Genomic DNA, 24,033 nt, shown 5'->3' with positions numbered 1-24,033 from the left:
GTGGGGGGTGGGCCCAGCTTTGCCCGGGGGTAAAATATGCTTAAATATGATATTTTAATTTGTCAAGATTTCATATATATTACTAACGGGGGTGGGGGGTGGGCCCAGCTTTGCCCGGGGGTAAAATATGCTTAAATATGATATTTTAATTTGTCCAGATTTCATATATATTACTAACGGGGGTGGGGGGTGGGCCCAGCTTTGTCCGGGGGTAAAATATGCTTAAATATGATTTTTTAATTTGTCCAGATTTCATATATATTACTAACGGGGGTGGGGGGTGGGCCCATCTTTGCCCGGGGGTAAAATATGCTTAAATATGATATTTTAATTTGTCCAGATTTCATATATATTACTAACGGGGGTGGGGGGTGGGCCCAGCTTTGCCCGGGGGTAAAATATGCTTAAATATGATATTTTAATTTGTCCAGATTTCATATATATTACTAACGGGGGTGGGGGGTGGGCCCAGCATTGCCCGGGGGTAAAATATGCTTAAATATGTTATTTTAATTTGTCCAGATTTCATATATATTACTAACGGGGGTGGGGGGTGGGTCCAGCTTTGCCCGGGGGTAAAATATGCTTAAATATGATATTTTAATTTGTCCAGATTTCATATATATTACTAACGGGGGTGGGGGGTGGGCCCAGCTTTGCCCGGGGGTAAAATATGCTTAAATATGATATTTTAATTTGTCAAGATTTCATATATATTACTAACGGGGGTGGGGGGTGGGCCCAGCTTTGCCCGGGGGTAAAATATGCTTAAATATGATATTTTAATTTGTCCAGATTTCATATATATTACTAACGGGGGTGGGGGGTGGGCCCAGCTTTGTCCGGGGGTAAAATATGCTTAAATATGATTTTTTAATTTGTCCAGATTTCATATATATTACTAACGGGGGTGGGGGGTGGGCCCATCTTTGCCCGGGGGTAAAATATGCTTAAATATGATATTTTAATTTGTCCAGATTTCATATATATTACTAACGGGGGTGGGGGGTGGGCCCAGCTTTGCCCGGGGGTAAAATATGCTTAAATATGATATTTTAATTTGTCCAGATTTCATATATATTACTAACGGGGGTGGGGGTCGGCCCAGCGTTGCCCGGGGGTAAAATATGCTTAAATATGTTATTTTAATTTGTCCAGATTTCATATATATTACTAACGGGGGTGGGGGGTGGGTCCAGCTTTGCCCGGGGGTAAAATATGCTTAAATATGATATTTTAATTTGTCCAGATTTCATATATATTACTAACGGGGGTGGGGGGTGGGCCCAGCTTTACCGGGGGTAAAATAGTCTTAAATATGATATTTTAATTTATCCAGATTTCATGTATATTACTAACGGGGGTGGGGGGTGGGCCCAGCTTTGCCCGGGGGTAAAATAGTCTTAAATATGATATTTTAATTTGTCCAGATTTCATATATATTACAACGGGGGTGGGGGTTGGCCCAGCTTTGCCCGGGGGTAAAATATGCTTAAATATGATATTTTAATTTGTCCAGATTTCATATATATTACTAACGGGGGTGGGGGGTGGGCCCAGCTTTGCCCGGGGGTAAAATATGCTTAAATATGATATTTTAATTTGTCCAGATTTCATATATATTACTAACGGGGGTGGGGGGTGGGCCCAGCTTTGCCCGGGGGTAAAATATGCTTAAATATGATATTTTAATTTGTCCAGATTTCATATATATTACTAACGGGGGTGGGGGGTGGGCCCAGCTTTGCCCGGGGGTAAAATATGCTTAAATATGATATTTTAATTTGTCCAGATTTCATATATATTACTAACGGGGGTGGGGGGTGGGCCCAGCTTTGTCCGGGGGTAAAATATGCTTAAATATGATTTTTTAATTTGTCCAGATTTCATATATATTACTAACGGGGGTGGGGGGTGGGCCCATCTTTGCCCGGGGGTAAAATATGCTTAAATATGATATTTTAATTTGTCCAGATTTCATATATATTACTAACGGGGGTGGGGGGTGGGCCCAGCTTTGCCCGGGGGTAAAATATGCTTAAATATGATATTTTAATTTGTCCAGATTTCATATATATTACTAACGGGGGTGGGGGTGGGCCCAGCGTTGCCCGGGGGTAAAATATGCTTAAATATGTTATTTTAATTTGTCCAGATTTCATATATATTACTAACGGGGGTGGGGGGTGGGTCCAGCTTTGCCCGGGGGTAAAATATGCTTAAATATGATATTTTAATTTGTCCAGATTTCATATATATTACTAACGGGGGTGGGGGGTGGGCCCAGCTTTACCGGGGGTAAAATAGTCTTAAATATGATATTTTAATTTGTCCAGATTTCATATATATTACTAACGGGGGTGGGGGGTGGGCCCAGCTTTGCCCGGGGGTAAAATAGTCTTAAATATGATATTTTAATTTGTCCAGATTTCATATATATTACAACGGGGGTGGGGGTTGGCCCAGCTTTGCCCGGGGGTAAAATATGCTTAAATATGATATTTTAATTTGTCCAGATTTCATATATATTACTAACGGGGGTGGGGGGTGGGCCCAGCTTTGCCCGGGGGTAAAATATGCTTAAATATGATATTTTAATTTGTCCAGATTTCATATATATTACTAACGGGGGTGGGGGGTGGGCCCAGCTTTGCCCGGGGGTAAAATATGCTTAAATATGATATTTTAATTTGTCAAGATTTCATATATATTACTAACGGGGGTGGGGGGTGGGCCCAGCTTTGCCCGGGGGTAAAATATGCTTAAATATGATATTTTAATTTGTCCAGATTTCATATATATTACTAACGGGGGTGGGGGGTGGGCCCAGCTTTGTCCGGGGGTAAAATATGCTTAAATATGATTTTTTAATTTGTCCAGATTTCATATATATTACTAACGGGGGTGGGGGGTGGGCCCATCTTTGCCCGGGGGTAAAATATGCTTAAATATGATATTTTAATTTGTCCAGATTTCATATATATTACTAACGGGGGTGGGGGGTGGGCCCAGCTTTGCCCGGGGGTAAAATATGCTTAAATATGATATTTTAATTTGTCCAGATTTCATATATATTACTAACGGGGGTGGGGGTGGGCCCAGCGTTGCCCGGGGGTAAAATATGCTTAAATATGTTATTTTAATTTGTCCAGATTTCATATATATTACTAACGGGGGTGGGGGGTGGGTCCAGCTTTGCCCGGGGGTAAAATATGCTTAAATATGATATTTTAATTTGTCCAGATTTCATATATATTACTAACGGGGGTGGGGGGTGGGCCCAGCTTTACCGGGGGTAAAATAGTCTTAAATATGATATTTTAATTTGTCCAGATTTCATATATATTACTAACGGGGGTGGGGGGTGGGCCCAGCTTTGCCCGGGGGTAAAATAGTCTTAAATATGATATTTTAATTTGTCCAGATTTCATATATATTACAACGGGGGTGGGGGTTGGCCCAGCTTTGCCCGGGGGTAAAATATGCTTAAATATGATATTTTAATTTGTCCAGATTTCATATATATTACTAACGGGGGTGGGGGGTGGGCCCAGCTTTGCCCGGGGGTAAAATATGCTTAAATATGATATTTTAATTTGTCCAGATTTCATATATATTACTAACGGGGGTGGGGGGTGGGCCCAGCTTTGCCCGGGGGTAAAATATGCTTAAATATGATATTTTAATTTGTCCAGATTTCATATATATTACTAACGGGGGTGGGGGGTGGGCCCAGCTTTGCCCGGGGGTAAAATATGCTTAAATATGATATTTTAATTTGTCAAGATTTCATATATATTACTAACGGGGGTGGGGGGTGGGCCCAGCTTTTAAATTTTGACCCATTTTTGACCCCTTAAAAACTATTTTAAAAACAGCTAAGGACTCATAAAAGAACATAAAAATCCAATCATTTAAGTCCCCTTGCCTCGTTTTGCAACTTTTAGTTTCTGAACTTTTTGGTTTAGCCACAAGTTTGAAAATATGGAAACAGACAGACAGGCATATAGCCTTTTATATATTAGATTAGTAAATTGCAAATATTTGTAACACGAAACCCTAACAATCATCTCCATGCGAGTCGATGCATTTATCAATGAGAGAGTTGATAAATATATGGCAAGAATGTCAGGTAGTCCTTGTAGGTAAAAGACGACACCCAATGAAATAGACATAATAATCAGTGATGGGACGATTCCAATATTTTTCCCGATTCCGATACAATTACCGATTCTGATTCTTTTTAAATTTCTAAATTTTAAGGTGTTTTTACGCATATAATATGTGTATGTATTTTTTTTCGCAAATATAAAAATGCAGGTCTGATCTATGAATTTTAATTTTTGCTGATTGTTTAAAATCAATAAATATTAATCATTGCATCATTTATATGTGGCATGGAAAACTGAATTTTAAACAAAAACCGACAAATGAAAATAATTAAAAGAATCGTTTTTGGCATCGGAAGATAAGCACAAGTTTTTCTGATTCTGATACCCAAAAAAGTTCCGATATTTTTTACTCCCAATTCCGATTAATCATCCTAACACTAGTAATAATTCTGGCAACAGAATATTCTTATCACCGTTTTGACTCTCGAGTATATATCCGACACAGTTAATCACTCTATATAAAAACATAAAATATTAACTGATATATACTCGAGGGTCAAAATAAGGAAAAGAATATTCTCTTGTCATAGCCTTAATAATATTACACTAAAAAAATTTTCATTTTCGTAAGTATATTATCACCTCCCACCTCTTTCTTAAAAGATAGGATCATCCGATCGCTACAAATGCAAGGGAAAAAAGATAATTAAAAAATTTCATCTTTTGTTTGTTTGTTGATTCTTCTTCTTCTTCTTCTTCTTTTTTTTTTTTTTTTTTACAAGGGTGTCACCACTTATCAAGGCCCAGAGGCCACTCGAGGATAAGGGTTAATAGGTATACATTAGTCATTGTGATTTTAGCATAGTAAACAGTGGGAATTTTGAAACTTGGATTACTTAGGGGGACGATTCAATTAGAACTTGTTCACATTGGACTTTTTCTTTTTTTTTTTTTTATCATAGGTATCAACTCATTATCAAGGCCAAGAGGCCACTCAAGGATAAGGGTTAAAGAGTGTACAGTAGAAATTGGACAATATAATAATCATTAGTAATGAAAATTTGTTAAATTTGATAACTTATATGGAACGGCTCATCAAGAACTTATTTACGTTAGACTTGAAGACAACCATATTGTAGTCAGCCGGAAAGCAGGAAAACGGAAGACAATTCCACAGGCGTGCAGTTCTAATAAAAAAGCTTTGTTCATGGAATCTACGTTTAGGTTTAGGCACAGATAAAGAGTGGGGGGAATTATTGATAGTGTTTACAGCTAGACGAGTGTTTCTTGATGACGATGATGATTATTATTGTTGTTGTTGTTGACATTTGTTTCCACACTATCTATTGGGAATTCCTTCTAGAAAGGTTATGTGGTACTTAAGGGAATTAAGGATATTGTGTTCTTCGTGAAGGTTTCCAAAGTTTGTAAGCAAAAGTGTTTCTATGGAACAAACTGGGTTTGAACCTAGCGCACCCAGATTGTCAGTCCATGTCATTAACCACGTAGTCATTCATCATCACCTCCCTGCTGCTGTTGATGGCCATCATTCATTCATTCCATATGAATCCGAAGATTATTGTTAGCATTCGTTTCCCTGATATCTTTCTAATTAGAATTTAAAAAAACAAATATCAGGTGCTTACGGGAGGAGCCATGTGAAGGTTGCTAACATCCCTAAGTGAAGCAGTTTCTGTGGAATGAACTGGATTCGAACTTGGCAAACCCAGGTTGTGAGTTCATGTTAGCCACTCAGCCACTGTCATCTTCCTGAGGTCACTGTTATATCGAACTAAAATACATTTTCTTATTATCATATAATGGAAATGAATCACAAACTCCTGCAGGGGTTTTGGAGATAGACCCCCCCCCCATATTCTGAAACTACATTAACCAGAGTATTTAGATAAGTATCTTTTAGGTTGAACAAAGTTCGTTGTTGCTGTTGTTGGCAACCGTCCGTCTCAGGAGATGATGGTGGAGCAGTGAAGCCACATAGCTTGGGCAGGGAATATGGGACGACAGCTGTTGTCCATGCAGCAGTCCTCCCCTTTTCCGCAAAACAAGAGGATCCAAGGGAAAGGCAGAGTTGATACAGCTCGGTTCTAACTGCGCCACAGGAATTGCCGATGATAAAAATATAAAGTTAGACCGTCTTAGGAACTCTGCCCCCGAATTTTCTGTTGGGGTCTACTCCCTTAGCTTCTTTCCTGATGAGGTAATCCCGCAAAGCAGCAGAGGTTTTAAATCAGAGCTAGGTGAACTCTCATCCAAAGTTGACGATCCCCACCTGCACGAAGTGACTGGTTTTAAGGCGCCAGTGGACCGTCTTTGCCTCTTCTGCCAGTTAGTATAAAAAGTTTCACTGGGCTTAGCAGCTAAACCATGTGAGAAGGCCAGGAGCTGGACTTGGTTATTTGAGACACAAACCACGAGGGCATTTTTTAGGGAGAGGCAGTTTCACACACTGCCACCCTCGGCTGTGACAACCTTTGAAACTGAACAAAGGTAATACACTGATATCATGGGCTTCATGCCACAGAATGGCAATATCCCACAAACTTGTATAAGGGTTTCAGAGATAAAACTTCATACTAATCTATATATCTATAAAAGTGAAAATGTGTGTGTGTGTGTGTGTGTGTGTGTGTGTGTGTGTGTGTGTACACTTCCCTACCAAATAACTCTGTCAATTTTCGGTCTAGAGACTCGAGATTTGACATTATGGGTATTGAGATTTGGGAAAATCTTTTTAATCGGTTTTCGGCCAGAAATTTAGCTGTCAAGGGGTCAAAGTTCAACGATTTGACCTTTGAAAACTCTATCAAACTCCTCTGCCAATTTTGGGGCTAAACACTTGAAATTTTAGATGTAGGTTACTTGGACATGGATCAAACTTTATAATTTTATTTGAGCCAAAACAAAAAATGTTAAGGATTCAAAATTGGAGTCAAAGTTTAAAAAAATTTGATCCCTGCGGTCTCTACCAAATTACTCAGCCAATTTTTAGTCTAAACATTTGAAATTTTACATAAAGTGTATTCAAACATAAGACTAGCTTTTAATTCGGTTTTTGCCCGAAAATTTGAGCTGCCAAGGGGTCAAAGTTCAAAAGATTTCACCTTTGCCAGCTCTAGCAAACTATTCAGCCAATTTTGGGTCTAAACATTTGAAATTTTACATAAAGAGTATTCAGACGCGCAGCAAGCTTTTTAAGCGGTTTTGGGGCGAAAATTTGGCTGGCAAGAGGTCACAATTGAAAGAGTTGACAATTGCAGACTCTACCAAACTCCTCCGCCAATTTGGTGTCTAAACACTTGAAATTTTAGATGTAGGTTACCTAGACATGAGTCAAACTTTTTAATATATATATATATATATATATATATATATATATATATATATATATATATACATAAAGTTATGGACAGTACATAGGGCCCGAGCAAAGCCGGGCTGAACTGCTAGTATAAAATATTGTGAAACTATATAAATTAGAATACTTATATACGTATGTTTCAATTCGAACAAAGATGATATAATAATATTGTGGAGTTTTCATTGGCGCCGAACATCCGTAGAATGTAAATATTTTTAATTGCAGCAGCAATACGCAACAGATGAAGACTACAACTATGGAATACTTTCTAGACAAAGGGAGTCCAAGGTCTCTAGTTGAGAATTGGATAACAAAACTTGTTATAGTCTGAATAAACAGTGAAAGTGTAAATAAATTGTTTTTTTCTTTTCTTGTTAAAAAAAATAATTAAAAGAAATCTAAAAAAATAATTAAAAGAAATCCCCCCAAAAAAATAATTAAAAGAAATCTAAAAAAAATAATTAAAAGAAATCCCCCCAAAAAAATAATTAAAAGAAATCTAAAAAAAATAATTAAAAGAAATCCCCCAAAAAAAATAATTAAAAGAAATCTAAAAAAAATAATTAAAAGAAATCCCCCAAAAAAAATAATTAAAAGAAATCTAAAAAAAATAATTAAAAGAAATCCAAAAAAAAAAGAAAAGAAATCTAAAAAAAAATGATTAAAAGAAATCTAAAAAAAAAAAATAATTAAAAGAAATCTAAAAAAAAAAAATAATTAAAAGAAATCTAAAAAAAAAAAATAATTAAAAGAAATCTAAAAAAAAAAAATAATTAAAAGAAATCTAAAAAAAAAAAATAATTAAAAGAAATCTAAAAAAAATAATTAAAAGAAATCTAAAAAAAAAAAATAATTAAAAGAAATCTAAAAAAAATAATTAAAAGAACCCCCCCCAAAAAAAATTATTACAAGAAATCCAAAAAAAAAATAATAAAAGAAATCTAAAAAAAAATAATTAAAAGAAATCTAAAAAAAAATAATTAAAAGAAATGTAAAAAAATAATTAAAAGAAATCTAAAAAAAAATAATTAAAAGAAATCTAAAAAATAATCAAAAGAAATCTAAAAAAATAATAAAAAGAAATCTAAAAAAAAATAATTAAAAGAAATGTAAAAAAAATAATTAAAAGAAATCAAAAAAAAATAATTAAAAGAAATCTAAAAAAATAATTAAAAGAAATCTAAAAAAATAATTAAAAGAAATCTAAAAAAAATAATTTTTTAATATTTCTTTTAATTATTTTTTTTAGATTTCTTTTAATCTAAAAAAAATAATTAAAAGAAATCAAAAAAAAATAATTAAAAGAAATCTAAAAAAATAATTAAAAGAAATCTAAAAAAATAATTAAAAGAAATCTAAAAAATAATCAAAAGAAATCTAAAAAAATAATAAAAAGAAATCTAAAAAAAAATAATTAAAAGAAATGTAAAAAAATAATTAAAAGAAATCAAAAAAAAATAATTAAAAGAAATCTAAAAAAATAATTAAAAGAAATCTAAAAAAATAATTAAAAGAAATCTAAAAAAATAATAAAAAGAAATCTAAAAAAAATAATAAAAAGAAATCTAAAAAAATAATAAAAAGGAAACTAAAAAAATAATTTAAAAAAATCTAAAAAAATAATTAAAAGAAATCTAAAAAAATAATTTAAAAAAATCTAAAAAAAAATAATTAAAAGAAATCTAAAAAAAATAATTAAAAGAAATCTAAAAAAATAATAAAAGAAATCTAAAAAAAAAATAATTAAAAAAAATCTAAAACAATAATAAAAAGAAATCTAAAAAAATAATTAAAAGAAATCTAAAAAAAAATAATTAAAAAAAATCTAAAAAAATAATAAAAAGAAATCTAAAAAAATAATAAAAAGAAATCTAAAAAAATAATTTTAAAAAATCTAAAAAAAAATAATTAAAAGAAATCTAAAAAAATAATAAAAAGAAATATAAAAAAAATAATTAAAAGAAATCTAAAAAAAAATAATTAAAAGAAATCTAAAAAAAATAATTTACAGAAATCTAAAAAAAAATAATTAAAAGAAATCTAAAAAAAAATTATTAAAAGAAGTCTAAAAAAAATAATTAAAAAAAATCTAAAAAAAATAATTAAAAGAAATCTAAAAAAAAATAATTAAAAGAAATCTAAAAAAAAAATTTTTTTGTTTTGTTGAGTACCATTTTTTGTTTTGTCAAGTACCATGTTTTTGTTTGGTTGAGTACCATTTTTTTGTTTTGTTGAATACCATTTTTTTGTTTTGTCGAGTTCCATTTTTTTGTTTTGTCGAGTACCATTTTTTTGTTTTGTTGAGTACCATTTTTTTTGTTTTGTCAAGTACCATTTTTTGTTTTGTTGAGTACCATTTTTTGTTTTGTCAAGTACCATTTTTTTGTTTTGTCAAATACCATTTTTTTGTTTTGTTGAGTACCATTTTTTTGTTTTGTTGAGTACCATTTTTTTGTTTTGTCAAATACCATTTTTTTGTTTTGTTGAGTACCATTTTTTTGTTTTGTTGAGTACCATTTTTTTGTTTTGTCAAGTACCATGTTTTTTTTTGTTGAGTACCATTTTTTTGTTTTGTTGAGTACCATTTTTTTGTTTTGTCAAGTACCATTTTTTTGTTTTGTCGAGTACCATTTTTTTGTTTTGTTGAGTATCATTTTTTTTGTTTTGTTGAGTACCATTTTTTTGTTTTGTTGAGTACCATTTTTTTGTTTTGTCAAGTACCATTTTTTTGTTTTGTTGAGTACCATTTTTTTGTTTTGTTGAGTACCATTTTTTTGTTTTGTCAAATACCATTTTTTTGTTTTGTTGAGTACCATTTTTTTGTTTTGTTGAGTACCATTTTTTTGTTTTGTCAAGTACCATGTTTTTTTTTTGTTGAGTACCATTTTTTTGTTTTGTTGAGTACCATTTTTTTGTTTTGTCAAGTACCATTTTTTTGTTTTGTCGAGTACCATTTTTTTGTTTTGTTGAGTATCATTTTTTTTGTTTTGTTGAGTACCATTTTTTTGTTTTGTTGAGTACCATTTTTTTGTTTTGTCAAGTACCATTTTTTTGTTTTGTTGAGTACCATTTTTTTGTTTTGTTGAGTACCATTTTTTTTGTTTTGTCAAGTACCATTTTTTGTTTTGTTGAGTACCATTTTTTTGTTTTGTCAAGTACCATTTTTTTGTTTTGTCAAGTACCATGTTTTTTTTTTGTTGAGTACCATTTTTTTGTTTTGTTGAGTACCATTTTTTTGTTTTGTCAAGTACCATTTTTTTGTTTTGTCGAGTACCATTTTTTTGTTTTGTTGAGTATCATTTTTTTTGTTTTGTTGAGTACCATTTTTTTGTTTTGTTGAGTACCATTTTTTTGTTTTGTCGAGTACCATTTTTTTGTTTTGTTGAGTACCATTTTTTTGTTTTGTTGAGTACCATTTTTTTTGTTTTGTCAAGTACCATTTTTTGTTTTGTTGAGTACCATTTTTTTGTTTTTTCAAGTACCATTTTTTTGTTTTGTCAAGTACCATTTTTTTGTTTTGTTGAGTACCATTTTTTTGTTTTGTTTGAGTACCATTTTTTTGTTTTGTCAAGTACCATTTTTTTGTTTTGTTGAGTACCATTTTTTTGTTTTGTTGAGTACCATTTTTTTGTTTTGTCAAGTACCATTTTTTTGTTTTGTCGAGTACCATTTTTTTGTTTTGTCAAGTACCATTTTTTTGTTTTGTCGAGTACCATTTTTTGTTTTGTCGAGTACCATTTTTTTGTTTTGTCGAGTACCATTTTTTGTTTTGTCGAGTACCATTTTTTTGTTTTGTCGAGTACCATTTTTTGTTTTGTCGAGTACCATTTTTTGTTTTGTCGAGTACCATTTTTTTGTTTAGTCGAGTACCATTTTTTTGTTTTGTCGAGTACCATTTTTTGTTTTTTCGAGTACCATTTTTTGTTTTGTCGAGTACCATTTTTTTGTTTAGTCGAGTACCATTTTTTTGTTTTGTCGAGTACCATTTTTTGTTTTGTCGAGTACCATTTTTTTGTTTTGTCGAGTACCATTTTTTATTCTTCAATAATTTATTCAACGGTGCTCTTTATTCATGCATATTTTGGATGGATGTTGTTCGCTAGATCCAAGAATGACTGTAATTTCACTACATTGAACGGTCTAGGCATGTTTCTAATTGCTTCTGTCCTATTTGGGTTAGGTCTACTTCCTTTCTGATCAAATATTTGTCCTAAACATTCAATTTTGTCCATACCAAATTCACATTTTTCGAGAGCCACTTTGAATCCATAGTTTGCTATTCTCTCAGATACCTCACAAATATGGATTTTATCTTCTTCAACATTCTTGCTTATTATTAGAATAATAATAAATTTCCTTGGGTGTAGAGAGCGGATAGGTATGATCTTTTAAGCAATCATTTAGTCCAGTTGAAAAATCCGCACAAACCCTAATCTTTTTCTTTTTTACATATACTGTGGGTGATGCCAACTCAAAGTAGCCCACTTTTTCAATTCCTCCATTTTCTTCGAGTCTCTTTAGTTCTTCATTTATTGTTTCCAATGAAGAGAATGGAACCTGTCTTTTAGGTTTGAACACCGGTTTAGCTTTGTTCTTCAGTTCAAATTTCAATTCAACCTTAGTGCAACAACTCAGTCCCTCAGAAAATACATTTTTAAAATCCTTTTTAAAATCCTTAATAAATTTTTCTGGCAGTTTGGAATTTCCTATCCCTGCCACACTTACTTTTCTACAAAACGAGTTTATGGGTTTCTCCCATAAATTGAATAGTATCATCAAGTCGTACCAGATAAATTAGAATTATTCCTGGTATGACATAAATTTTTTATTCAGTGTCACATTTGTATAGAATTCACCTTTGAATTTTAGTCTATTTTCCATATTTTGTAACTTTAGATATTCAATTTTCTTTCAAGTTACTTCATCAATTAGAGATGATGCTCTGCTTTACAATGCACACTTCCTTCACCTTCATTCCCAGAACGTGATTGCCCAAGACAAATCTATGTTGTGACTGACCTCTATCTAGTTAAGATGGCTGCTGATGAAATAGATTCGTACGCTCTCACAGAGATCCAGTTGAAATTTGTGTCCCCTTGACGTACATACTCTTCACTAATTCGACAAACAGCAAAATCCAACCCCTTCACTGTTGCGGTCACTAGATGCCGAAAAACTAACTCTAATAGTTTCTTCCGACGGACTGCTAGATTTTGGAATTCCCTCCCTTTTTCTTGCTTCCCTAGCTGTACTAACCTGCACAAGTTTGGATGTAATGCGAACAGCCATTTTGCAGCTCAACTCCCCACAGTCCTTTGTAGACATGATGCTAATCAGTAATCCCTCACATTCAAGTGACAATGCACCTTGTTTAGAGGTTTAAAAAAAAATGCAAGGAAGAGCCATAGATTAAAGCTCAGTCGAGCACTTACCATGAAAATAATAACAGAGCAGAGAAAAACTAGCAGCTTTTCTTCTGTGAGAAAGAGGCTATAGGAAAAGAAGAGGTTTTGTACATTGTCAAGACAAGAAAGGTGTTACTGAGCAACTGCAGTCTATAGTTTGTTTCTTGATTGCGTGCTCCTGGATATGACCTTAAACTATATCCAGTGGTGAGGCCCCAGCTTGTGGGCTTTGGGGAGTGTGGAGCCACCCTTTAATTGCCATTGCTCCCAGGTCCACTCTAACCCGGAGTGGTAGTACCTGTTAGGGTCCCAACTATGGGTTAAATAGAAACCAACTTGCAAAAAACATATATTCTATTAAAAAAATTTTCTTCAAAATCACCGGATTCGGCATTAAATAACCTGAAAAGGGTTGATATGCCGTAAAACAAAAACAACCAGCCAATCTTGATTGCGTATAACAATCCGTTTCATGGGAAAATGTCACATGCACAGTAGTAGGAGTAGCAGTAGTAGGAGTAGAAGTCGTAGCAAAGCACAAAACAAAAGCTAATGCAGTTGACCTAAATGCAGAAACCGATTGAAAAAAATAAAACTTATTTATGTTCAATATCTTAATATAGTCACACCTCATACCCACATATCAGTGGTTGCATAGTTGGACAATTATTTTTTTTTATCTGGGAGTTATCAAGGCCCGAAAGTCGCTCGAGGATAAAGGTTAATGAGTGTATGGCAGTCACTGAGACAACAGCGCATTACTAGTTAATAATGGAAATGGGGTAGAAATGAATTATTTGAGGGTAGTGCTCAACAAGAACTTGTTTACATTGGACTTGAAATCGACCCTATTGTAGTCAGCTGGAAAGCAGGTCAGCAGAACAGAGTTCCACAGGCGGGCAGTTCTAGGAAAGAGTATCTGTTCATGGAATTTGTGTTCAGATTTAGACATGTATAGAGAGCGGGGGAAACTGTTGACAGTGGGTGTAGCTAGACGAGTGTATTTCTGTAAAAGTTTGGCAAGGGGGGTACCATAGATTGAAGTTCAGTCGAGCACTTGCCGTGAAAATAATGATAGAGCAGAGACAGGCTTGCAACAGCTCTTCCGTGAGCAAGAGTTTGCAAGGAAGAAAAAAAGGGCATCACCTACTAGATTTCGAATTAAATAAAAACGTTTAATTTTATGCATATTCAAGTTTGCATGTACGCGCGAATAACCAATGTATTCAATGCGTGTGTGAAAACAAACATAGCGACCTGTGAAAACAGTACGGAATACATTGGATAATAAAGATTTTAACACCTTTTTTTTTTTTTTTACATGGTAGTCACCACTTATCAAGTGCCGGAAGCCACTCGGGGATAAGAGTTATTGCGTGTGTAGTAATCAATGGGATAGTATCGTAGTAATCGTTAGTATTGGAGATTTGATAAAGTGTCTTACTTAAGGGGGCGGTTCATCAGGAATTTGTTTATGTTGGACTTGAAGACATCCAAGTTGTAGTCAGGTGGGAAACAGGTTGCCTTAGATTGATAAATGTAAAATCGTTTATATAAGAAGGGTGTGCATGGTTCCAATATGGAGGATTGATTTACCAGAATGTTGTATTAAAAATTGAGCACTCCTTATAACTATTTTTTTGCTTTTTTTTTTTGTTTTGTTTTGATAATATTGTAGATTAGTGTCCAATCGATAATAATCTGTCGAAAAGAATTGAAAAAAAGAAGAAAAGAAAAATAATATAAGAGGGGGGAGAGGGTGTTTTCGTTGAGTGGTTTCAAAATGGGGGATCGATTTACTAGAACGTTGTATTAGAAACAGAGCACCCCTACAAGTTTTTAAATCCTGATTTGTTTTTATTTTTCATTTTTTTCTGATAATCTAATAGATTAGTGTTCAATCGGTAATAATCTGCTGAAAAAAATTGAAATGAGACGGAAAGAAAAAAAAATATAGAATAGGGGTGTTCATTGTGCCTGTCCACCATATATAGATTTCAAAAACTAGTGAATAGTTCTCCTCACCTCCTTCTTAAACACAAACGCTGAATGGTGTGGCCTCGTATTAGTAAGTATTAAGTAATAAAGAAAAAAACAGCTGCCCTATTTCAACCCACTCTTTTAAAAAAGAAGATTGGGTATGGCGTTGAGACCAGACATGACCTGAGGCAGCAGGCACTCTCTTAATGCTCAATACTCCTTTTTGGTGATAATTTTGGGAGTTGGGGCTTAGAAGAAAATTAAAAAAAGAGTAATATTTCTTATTTCAGTAATCTACAGATTATCCCCAAATAACTTTTTTTTTTTTTTTTTTTTTTTTTACATCAACCACGTGGTGTTTGTCAAGAATTCCATCAATATGAAAAAAAAAAAAAAAAACACAACTTGTGCATTTTAGTTTTTGAGGACAAATTTTTTGTTTTTCATTTTTGAAGAAGACTTTCACTCGGAACAAGGGGAGACAATTCAAGAACTTTTCAAAAATGACCGTTCAAAATTATTCATGAATTTTAATGATTATTTCTACTTTTTACGAAAGTTTAAATTTTGTAAAAAAAAGAAAAGTTCATCAAAAAAATAAAAACAAAACAAAACAATAACACATTTCCCAAAAATGACTGTTCAAAACTATTTATACATGTTAAAGTATTATTTTCATTCATTACGAGAGTTTAATTTTGTAAAAAGTTCGTTTTTTTTAAATCATACATTTTTATGACAACTTTGATTCATTTCATTGAGACAGTTCATTGTTTACGAACCCACCCGTGTTCCCGATACTGACGGCCAGTATGCACATCTCCTAGACCTCTTTTTCACAACTTGCTTGTGTTTAGCTTCTGTTCTGTCTCCACTTGGATCTTCCGACCACTCAGTCGTATCAGTTAAGATAAAAATGAAATGTAATAAGTCCCCAGATGTACCTCTCCATCGTACAGTATATCGATACTCTATGGCTGACTGGGATAGCTTCCATACATTTATATCAGATCTACCTCTGCGTTCCATGTTTAAAAAGGATGTGTCCTCTATAGTATCAGACCTGACAGAATGGTTAATTGTAGGTATAGACCGTTTCATACCCTCAAAAACATTCCAGCAAAAAAACTAACAGCCAGCCGTGGTTCTCTCCAGAATGTGCTGCTGCCATTGCGCATAGAAATCACTTTTCCCATTGCTTCCAACGTAATAGATGTACTGAGACTAAAGCCGCTTTCGGAACTCCCAGCAACCACTGTAAAAAAGTAATAAAGAACGCAAGAGAGTTGTATGCTCAGTCTGTCAAGTCCAAAGTAGCTGAGCAGCAGCTTGGTTCCCATCAGTTTTGGCAAATAGCAAACAGAATCCTGAACAGAAGCGTGTGCTCTATCCCAACTATCACAAATGGACCTGAGGTAATCTTGTCAGCATCAGATAAAGCCAAACTCTTTGCCAAGAACTTTGCAGCTAATTCTAACCTTTGTGACCAAGGCTGCCAACCTCCAATATTTCCTCCTGTATCAGAAAACATGCTATGTGATATACAAATATCTGTACGTGATGTTGCCAAGCTAATCAAAAACCTTGATTCCAGCAAAGCAACCGGCCCTGACGGTATTCCAAGTATAGTACTCAAAAGACTTCAACCAGAACTTGCGCCTATACTTACAAAACTGTTTAAATGTTGTCTTAAGGAGAATTGCTTCCCGTCACCCGGGAAAATCTCATCAGTATGCCCCGTATTTAAGAATTCAGGTGATCGCTCATCTCCCTCACAGTACAGACCAATAAGTCTTCTGTGCATCATGAGTAAGTTGTTGGAATCTGTGTTAAATAGAGAAGTAATCAACCATCTTAGCAAAAATAACCTTCTTAGTGACACACAAGGTTCGATTTTTAGGAATAAAAGCTAGTATTAAAGATGGGGTGGGGATGGGGAGTGTCGGCACTTTAAATTGAGTTATCTCCCCGTGGCGAGTTCTAAAAATCCAAACAAAAATGTAAAAAATTCAACGTGTTTACCGCTGTAAATAAAAAAAAAAAAAATACTTGATCAAATTAAGTGAAATTTTTTTCGGAGTGTTTTATGGCAGATTATATTTTCTTGCACAGACTTTTCAATAAATATTTTTACAATTATATACTGATACATTTTTTTACAATAAATGGTTTGGCTTTCAAATATTTCTGTGTTCGAAAAAAAAAAAAATCATGTTTATTTTTGCCATGTAATTTGACCGAAAAGAAATTGGAGTTCTCACCCCCTAACAATGGAGCTGCTCTGCTTGCATTGCATTACTAATGCAGTACTGCAGTAGTGACTATTTTTTAAATTGATATTATAGTTTTAATTTTTAAATTAATAAATAATTTGAATGAAATGAAAGAACTGGTGCCGTCCGTATAGTGCAGAAGTGCCGATTTAAAAAAAATACTGTACAATCCAGGGATACAGCATTCGGGGGTTGGGATCGTAAGACGAAATTGCCGTATGGCGGGGCCTAAGTAAAATTTTATACAGTACAATTAAAAATTAGTACCAAAATAGAGTACACAGCATATAATACAGAATACACACGTATATAATCAAATACCATTATAAATAACACCGTAAGGCGGGGCAAATACCGTAACCATGGGAAGGAAAAATATCGTTCCACATTATAACCTTTCTTTAAAAAACTGTCCCGGGGGGGGGGGCATCGTATCCCGGGGTTCTACTGTATGTCGTTTAGCCAAAAACAATATTACGTACTTAATTGTCCTGTCGAAAGTAGTAATATTCCAAAAATTACAAAAATTCATCAAGTAGAAAGTTATTTACAGTTAAAAGTAATTTTTACAGAAAATTTTTTAAAGTCGTATTTTTCCGAGAATCTTATAAAATAGACGGCGAAGAGTTCATAGCCAAGGGACATAACTCTGAAACGCAAATTTTAGATTACTGTTCATGGTAACCAACATTTTAGCCTTAAAAGCTTTAAGTTGAAGGACTAGACTTTTCTTTTTTTGGTACTTGTACAATTCAGTCAAGATATTAAAAAAAATTAAAATATCGAAAAAAAAAAAGGTTATATTGTACGTATCTGTTTTGGACTGAAGATCTCCGGAAAATAATTTCATTTAATTTGATCAAGTAGTTTTTATTTTACAGCAGAAAAACACGCTTTTATGAGAGCGCGTTGCCATTGAAGTCAGCCATTACGAAATTTGTTGAACACGCCAAAGGGAGATAACTCCAGTTAACGCGCCGACACTCCCTCCCCATCTTTATTACTATCTTTTCTTCCTAAAAATCGAACCTTTTGCTCGGTATCATAACAAATTGTTTTTTTCGCTGTAAAATAAAAACTACTTGATGAAATTAAGTGAAATTATTTTCAGAGAACTTCATTCCATAACAAGTACGTACAATATAACTTTTTTCAATATTTTCATTTTTTAATGTCTTGACTAAAAATGTGTAAGCTCCCTTTTGTTTTACTAAAAACACAATATCATTTGTTCTATTCATTGAATTTTCGTTATTTTTGGATATATTACTATTTTCGACATGACAGTTAAGTACGTAAAAACGACATGTTTTAAAAAGTCGATCAGTCGACTCTATCTTAATAAGATTTATAATATTAAACAAGCATCTGAAAACAAATTAGACACAAGGCCATTAAAAAAATGTGAAGATGATGGGGTCTTGGTCATCCTTTTGTTACTGTACATAACATTTGTCTATCAATATTTTCCTACATAGAATCCCCAATCACCATAATACCACATTCACTTCAGGGATCGCTCTACTTAAGATTCCCGAATCGATTTTTTTAAAAATAAATATATACATTTTTTTTTTTCGATGAAGATATCGAGTTATATATCCAATCTTGGTTACTGGGCGCAGCTAGGGTTTTAAACTCGACTCCCAAAATCATCAAAATGGTCTTGACCATTCTTGTAATGACCTTTCCCTGTTGATTGCGGTAGAGTCCGTCCTTACAGGATTTGCCTTCTCTCTTTGAGAAGGAAGGGATTAGTTTCTTACTTTGTTGTTTCGTTCCAAACAAGGTACACAGGGCCACTTAGTCATAAGGAGCTACTATTTCGGACCAGATTTGCAGGGATACTAATTATGGAGTTGGGCAGAACGAGGTGATGTCAGTACAGTAAGGAAGCAGGGACGCAGGGGCCCGGGATGGAATTCTAGAGTGCAGCTGCAGCAGTCTGAGGGCAAAGCTATTTTATTAACAGACAACACGCTATGCAACATACAAATATCTGTGCGTGAGGTCACCAAGCTAATCAAGAACCTTGACTCCAGTAAAGCAACTGGTCCTGACGGTATTCCAATTATAGTGTTAAAAAAATTACAACCAGAACTTGCCCCCATACTTACCAAACTGTTTAAGGAGAAGTGCTTCCCAACACCCTGGAAAACCTTGGCTGGTTACCTTTAATGTATCTAAGACCAAGCTCCTATCTCTACATCATAAACGCTCTGATCCCCATCTGGCATCAATTGAAATGGATGGCTTTCGTCTAGGGGAGGCCCCATGTTGACCTTTACTCCTGATCTTAAATGGAACACATACATCAAGTCTGTGGCCAAGGTCGCTGGGAAAATGGTGGGATCCTTCTACCGCTCCAGAAGATATCTCACTAATGATGCAATTCTCTATCTATATAAAAGCCAAGTACGTCCAAGGATGGAGTTGCTGCCACATCTGGGCAGGAGCTGCTAAAAACAGCCTAACCTGCCTTGACAGAGTACAAAACAGACTTCGTGACTTGGTGGGGGATGCCCTTTTCTCTTCCCTGCAACCCTTTTCCCACAGAAGAGACGTAGCCTTATAAGTGGTGACGGTGACCTCCATGTAAAAAAAAAAAAAAAATAGAAGGCTTTACGGTATTTAGGGAGTTTATGGCTAATCGCTAGAGGAATGCTGACGGGGCTGCCCATGCATTTTTTTGTCAGAGTGCTTCTCCTGGGGAGGCGGGCTGAAACGAGGCGCCGACTTTTTAATCTTACTTTCCGACCCTTGTGTCACATTTTTCACCGTGGGAAATAAATAAATACCTCTCCGGTCTCAGCTACCCGGTTTCGACGACGCACGCGTTGGATGAAAGTCACGTGTTTTTTTCTTTCTTTTTCAAAACCCACTTGTTGGTTTTGTCTTTATTTTTTTGTTTTTCTTGTTCGTTTACAAGATTTGAAAAAAAAATGTTTTTCTTTTTTTTTCGTTCAAAGTTGGGAGATACAAACAGAATTGACAGTCATCGACTTTTGTTGGTTTTATAAAAATTATTTCATTTTTCACGTTGTTAAAAACAAACAAACAAACAAAAAAACACTGAAAAAGTCAGCATCGAATTTTTGTTTACAAAAACAGGGGAAAAAAAGATTTTCAATTTTGGCAAATATGAAAAGATACGAAAAATGGATTAAAAAAAGGTAAATTTGTTTTTCAGTTTAAAAACTTTTCCTACTGTCATTTTCATTTTAATTTTATTGTCCAATGTTTATTTTAAATATCAAAAACATTTTCCCTACTTAAAGTGCTTGTATAGGTCAGCCCCCATGGCGAGTGATGTAGGCTCGATAAATTCCGGTAACGAGTTACAACAGCAGTCGAAAACGACCACAAAAAATAAAACAATCTGCCGATGACTTCCTACAAACACAAATTCGCAATAGGGGGCGTCAACAACCGTTGGGGGGGGGGGCTTTGTTTTGAAGAAGGCCAGAACTAGAAAATATAGGTGCTTGTTAAGATAAGGTCGACAGATCGATTAAAAAAATATGTCGTTTAAGCAAAAACAACAGTACTTATTAATTTTCATGTCGAAATTAGTAATATATCAAAAAATCACGAAAATTCATCAAAGTTTAAAAAAAAGTCTGTAACTATAAGGTGAAAGAGAATATGTGGGCCATTATTACACTGACTAAAAGGGAGATATGTCTCCTGTATTCGCAATCTTCAAGGTGTTTACATCTAGGGAAAATGCAACCCCCCCCTTATTTTCCGTAAAAATTACGGGTTTGTATTACTGTACACATAGATTCGAAAAGTTGTCAAAAAACAAATATATAACAAATAAATGTTATCAAAGGCAAGATAAGTTACTTTTCTACCAAACTGAATATATTTTTCGTGTTTTTAGTCAATGTAACATGTTTATTCAGCTCGAAAAACATACAGTGTTTACCGATGTATTTGAAAAATTCAAGATGGCGCCTCAGTCCCTCTTTAACACGGTAAGTTTGGGAAAAGGTGTTATAAATAAAAAAACTAGAAAAATACTATTAAAAACCCGCCGAATATATGTCAAGCTATGTCACGGTAACATATATTGAGCGAGTTTTTAACAGTATTTTATTCAGTTTTTTTATTTATAACACCTTTTCCCAAACTTAGCGTGTTAAAGATAGTCAGACGCCATCTTGAATTTTCCAATACATCGGTAAACACTGTATGGTTTTCGAGCTGAATAAACATGTTACATTGAATAAAAACACGAAAAATATATCCAGTTTGGTAGAAAAGTAACTTATCTTGCCTTTGATAACATTTATTTGTTATATATTTGTTTTTGACAACTTTTTCGAATCTGTGTACAGTAATACAAACCCAAAATTACTTTTCGCGGACCTGAACGCGAATCACCCCCCCCCCCATATATTAGTGTGCAATTTCTTCCGAAAGCCGTTCCTATTATGGGGAGGATGGGGGTGGCGTTTATTCCGAAAGCCGTTCTTAGGTGGAGGTGAATTCTCGTTCAGGCCCGCTTTACTTTTAACTAAAAATAATTTTCTATGCGATTAATTTTTCTAATTTTTAGATATATTACTATTTTCGACTTTACTATTAAGTAAGTAATGTTGTTTTTGTTTAAAACCACATATTAAAAGGTATTTTTTTACGACGTGACCCAACGTCGTTTTAACCCTTAAAAAAAAAGGAAAATTTATTCTTTTTTTGCCTAATTACATTTAAACGGCCTTTAAAAATAATATAAAAGAAAAAATTTGGAAAAGAAAAAAAAAATTAACATTTTAGAGGCGGGAGGATCACTTTCCTATATAAATTTCACGTAAAATGGGCACCCACATGCGTTCAATGAGATATGTCACCCCTTGGATTTTTTTTTAAAGTTTGGTGACTGGGGGAAGGGGAAGGGGAAGGGCGGCAAAACATGACAAATTCAAAACTTTTTTATTACTGGAGGGTGGGAGGGGGGGGGGGGAGAAAAAACTATCATTATTTGTATTTATTTGCTTCCCCACCAAAACAAATTAGGCGCAACATTCAAGGCCGTTTTTAATGTGGGGTAAAAACCAGCTCCCCTAAAAGTAGGCAAAAAGGGACACCAAAAATAATAATTGTCCCAGTATAGAGGGTTCCCCTCTATTAACTGGTACAAATTATCTTAAGTGCAGCATCTGGAGAACAGATACTACACTTTGATCCCGGCCCGAAGGCCAAGGTATTTATTTGCTCCCCCACCGAGCAAATTAGGCACAGGGCCGATTTTTAATGTGAGGAGTGAAGGACTGAAGGGGAAATGGGGACCAACTCCCCGGGGAGTAGGGGAACTGGATAGTGACAATTGGTAATAAGGGTTGCCCCTACATTGACCAAGGTCTTATATGTGAGGTCGCCCTTGCCCGCACATATGGTCTTTGCTTGCAGTATCTGCCGGAACAGATACTACACTTTGATCTTGTCGCCCGGGCCGCAAAGGGCTGGAGGCCAAGAACAACATACAATAGAAACATAGAATAACACGATAAATTTAATTTTTGGTAAATGTGGCCTGGCAGACCAACACACATCCTACCTATAAAGACTTTTCTCGGGTTTTTCGGGTGTGCCGAAAACGAATATCACATTTAAAAATGGGGTCGGCGGCTAGTTTTTACAATATTGCAGACATGCTTTTCCGTATGTTTCCTGTAGTAATGTGTAACGTGGCGGCCATATTTGTTTATACCGCGCACAGAAACTGGGTGGACGACCTAATGAAATTACTAGATAATGAGAAGTTAATCTTTTCTTATTATGTATTCAAAATAAGCGAAAAAAAGGAAAATAATAAATAAAATAAAAAATGATCTTTTTTCTGGAAGGAAAGAATAATAAAAAAGAGTAATTGCGGCCTACTAGCACAAAATCTGCCTTAAAAAAAACTTTTTTTCTAGGGGTTTCTGGGTGTGCTGAAAAGGAATATCGCATTCAAAGTTTTCTGGAAATAAGTAGTTTTCCGTATATTAAGAAATGTAATTCATTGTTATACGTGGTGGCCATTGTTGTATGCACATAAATTTTTTCAGTTATTCTTAATTAAAAATAAAAAAAAGATCACAGTGTAGTATCTGTTCTGATGTTACACTTCACCTTTTCTGTCTTTGATCTTAGGACAATTTTTATTTTTGTTTCTATTCAGAGTGTCCCATTTTGGGGAGCTGGATTTCTCCACATTAAAAACCAACCCTTGTATCTAATGATGAAGTAAATATGAATTTCATTACGCCCCCCCCTCTCAACCCCGTTTCTGCATGTGGCATAAACAAATACGGCCGCCACGTTATATGAAACATGAGAAAAAGTATCTTTGCAATATCGTAAAAGCTAGTTGCCGACCCCAATTTTAAATGCGATATTCGTTTTCAGCACACCCGAAAACCTATAGAAAACAAGTTTTTAAAGGTAGGATGTGTGTTGGTCTACCAGGCCACATTTACCAAAAGTTTTTTTAATGAAATTTATTTGTTTCTAATGTAATTTTCTCTCCCACCCGTCAAAAAAATTGTAATTTGTCATGTTTTGCCGCCCCCTCCCCAGTCACCAAACGAAAATATGCTAGAGGTCGTTGAACATTAGGTGGACCAGAAGTGGATACTCATTTTATGTTAAATTTATATAGGAAAGTGATCCCCGACCCTAAAATGTTAACTTTTTTTTTTTTTTTCAGAATTTCTTTCATATTATTTTTAAAGGCCAGTTAAACGTATTAGACCAAAAAAAGTAGATTTCCATTGTTTTTATTATTTTTTTTATTAGGGGTTAAATGACACTGGATCACGTAAAAAAATGTGAGAATTTTATTCCCACATAGTTTAGAAATAGACTTTGTGGCTTAGTGGGGGATGCCCTTTTCT

At 34.2% G+C, this 24,033-nt stretch overlaps 1 protein-coding gene across 4 annotated transcripts in view; it reads left to right on the top strand.

Moving 5' to 3' along the window:
- The window catches only part of LOC145255851 (uncharacterized), a 210,562-nt gene that overhangs the window by 28,698 nt on the left and 157,831 nt on the right, over window positions 1–24,033 (top strand). For 2 of the 4 annotated variants that reach the window (XM_080114608.1, XM_080114606.1), the window contains exon 1: window positions 19,563–20,322. The exons of the other annotated variants lie outside the window; for them this stretch is intronic. The gene's annotated coding sequence lies outside the window, so the exon portion shown is untranslated. Of the gene's footprint in view, window positions 1–19,562; window positions 20,323–24,033 lie in introns of those variants that run through there. 4 annotated transcript variants of the gene reach the window in all.

Source organism: Euprymna scolopes, chromosome 31 (assembly GCF_053919585.1).
Source record: "Euprymna scolopes isolate OS-2025 chromosome 31, ASM5391958v1, whole genome shotgun sequence".
Taxonomy (NCBI): Eukaryota; Metazoa; Mollusca; class Cephalopoda; order Sepiida; family Sepiolidae; genus Euprymna; species Euprymna scolopes.
Note: the sequence above shows the minus strand (reverse complement) of the source record. Positions and strands in the feature narration are given on the sequence as shown.